The 2,655-nt window shown below is 45.0% G+C and overlaps 1 protein-coding gene across 4 annotated transcripts in view; it reads left to right on the top strand.

Moving 5' to 3' along the window:
* The first annotated feature begins 86 nt into the window (after positions 1-86).
* Positions 87-2,655, top strand: part of LOC116394626 (transcription factor SOX-6-like) — a 104,090-nt gene continuing 101,521 nt past the window's right edge. For 3 of the 4 annotated variants that reach the window (XM_031867880.1, XM_031867889.1, XM_031867863.1), the window contains exon 1: positions 87-434. The gene's annotated coding sequence lies outside the window, so the exon portion shown is untranslated. The remainder of the gene's footprint in view (positions 435-2,655) is intronic. The other variant, XM_031867871.1, reaches the window with a different exon arrangement.

The following is a 2,655-nucleotide window of genomic DNA, read 5'->3' as shown; positions in this document are numbered from 1 at the left end:
GAGAGAGAGAGAGAGAGAGAGAGAGAGAGAGAGAGAGAGAGAGAGGAGGGGTTATCTTGCATCTGCCTCTCTACCCGACACTGCCCCGCACTCTCACTTAACCTCCACACAGTGCCGGACGGGAAATAACTTAAAATACTTTTTTGTTTTTAAAAATAGATCCTCCTAATGACAGCTCCTCGGGCTCAGTACTCCTGACGACGACGCCGAAGCGTTTTATTCTACTTTCTGATCCCGAGCGGAGCGCAAACAGAGGAGTTACTGAAGTCCCAGACACGCTCCAACGATGGTGACTTTACGCACGGGATCTGAAGGCTGTTCCAACTGACTGCTCTTGTTTTTGGTCTCGACGCTGAAACTCTTCATCATCGCCAGCAACGATCTCCCAAGTTTTGCCGAAAAACACGCAGCGAATGCCGAGTAAGTGAATCCAGGTAAGAGACGTCCTGTTGCATCAGTGTGGACCGGCGCGTCCTCCTGCGCTGCTCGTGTTTGTGAAAGTCGGTGCGCACTCCGGTTATCTCTGCTGCACAACAAGCAGCGATGACAGCAGAGGATTTGTGGCGTATCGGGTCTTTAAACCTGCAAATTGGACCGTGATTAGACCCTACGTGACCTGCAAAAACGAACTCACAGATGACATTTCTCTTTTTTTTTGTTTAGAAAAGTTTTTAAGGTGTTGTTGAGCAAAACAAACTAAAATAAGTAATTATAAGTAATTTATGAATGTTTTAACTTACTCTCAGAAAGGACCAAATAATAACCAATTTTAAAAACGACTGGCACGAGTTAACTGTCAATTATTGTTATTATTAGTTGTAATCAACGACACACGTGCACATGATATATCAGTTATTCCCCCTTAAAATATCCAGAATTAAGCTTATTATAAACACACCAAAACCGCGTGGCTGTGATTTTGCCCCACTTTCATCCACTGAGACTCATGTTGGAGCTGATGAGGTGCTTAAAAGAAATACAATTGTATCATGAAATTTGTGCTCCGGCAAACCACACAGATGTGAAATGTGACCTCCAAACACATGTTAATGAATATGCAGTTCTATCTTCTTTTTTTTTAATCCTCCAAGTTTCAGCTGGTGAGGTGTTTACTTCCAAATTAAATATACTCGGTAAATTTTTGCCACAACAGATGCAACTATATTGTGCAAGAAAAAGCAGAAACGTCAGTTTAACTTACTCACTCCATCCCTGTCAGCAGAAATGGTTGAGCGGTTCTGTTCCATCAGAAAATGGTTCTACGGACTCAGAACCCATTAAGAGACATTTAAAAAGAGTCTCTGAAGCATGTACACAAAAGCTCATTAATAACAAATTAAAGACCTTTAAAAGCTTTAATTTTCAAGCACTTTTCTTTAAAAAAATTGTTTCAAGAAATCGGAGGGCTCCTGAAGTCATCCCATCCGGACCCACTGGAGTCTTTGAGATGATACTTCCAGTAGTTTCTTCTTCGGCCACACAGCGGTAGCCTTCTGTCCGGACAGGCTGCACCATGTGTTTCATGTGCTGGAATATAACAGAGAGAAATAACATAGAGAAAAAAAGTGGTGCGTCATTAGGGCCAAAGTTAACTTTCCCTTCAGAGGTCACAGCGCCTGACCCCAGACGAATGCGCGAGTCACAAATTAAAATAGACTCGGAGTCCTAAAACGGACCCATTAGGAGACAATACAGAGGGACAACAGGACGGTGTCCCAGCACGGCCACAGAGTTGAGAAATAAATGTGTAAGTCTCCTTTTTTTTTACTCTCCTCCATCATGATTTCCAGTTGCCTTTCTTTACGTTAGATCGTTAAAAGTTTGCAAGGCGAGTCTTAACTTGGGTGCTAAAAAATTGTGAATTTCACTTGTGAGTTGTGCAGCCTGATAGAGTGACAGGCCGCGCTGATTGTGCATGAAGTTACGTTGTGGTCGCGTGAACTTGAGCCATGCACGCAGGTACAGTTTTTATTTATTTTGTCCGGAGTCAGGAGTCTGAAGCTCGGACAATGAGGATGCGACAGGGGGTACGGGAGGACAAGGCGCACGACGACGGACCTGGAAGTGACCGATAGAGCCACTTCAGGGTGTTCCCCGTATTTAGCGCCACGCTACACCTCTCAGATAAGCCGCTGCTCGCCTGCAGATAAGGAGATTTTAGAGAAACAGAGCGAGAGCGAGAGAGAGAGAGCGAGAGAGAGAGAGAGAGAGAGAGAGAGAGAGAGAGAGAGAGAGAGAGATCACAAAATGAGTCTGGAAACCGCTGAAGAGGAAACGCACAATTGTTCCTCTGATTTGGCAACTTGGTTTGGAGTTTTTGCGCAATTTCCCAGCATCAGTTTTAATTGTTTTACGCATCCACACTTTTTTGTTTTTTTTGGTTTGCGCATCAAATCACTCCGCTATTCAGAGTTATAATTGCCCGACTTGACAGATCTTCAAGTTGCCAGTTTGGACCTGCCCACGCGGGCCAGCGCAGTAAATCACAATTTCCAACAAGTTGTTTAATTGTTTGGACTGTGGCAGGACAATTTATAGACCCCCACCCCCCAAACTTCCTCCCCCCTCTCTTGTAAGTGAGAGTGTCTGTCTGAAAAACAATCCGAGCAGGAGGGGGTTGGGTGAGTGGGGGGGGGGGGGGGGGGGGGGGGGGGG

This window comes from Anarrhichthys ocellatus, unplaced genomic scaffold (genome assembly GCF_004355925.1).
Source record: "Anarrhichthys ocellatus isolate YVR2014 unplaced genomic scaffold, GSC_Weel_1.0 scaffold2, whole genome shotgun sequence".
In the NCBI taxonomy this organism is placed as follows: domain Eukaryota; kingdom Metazoa; phylum Chordata; class Actinopteri; order Perciformes; family Anarhichadidae; genus Anarrhichthys; species Anarrhichthys ocellatus.
Note: the sequence above shows the minus strand (reverse complement) of the source record. Positions and strands in the feature narration are given on the sequence as shown.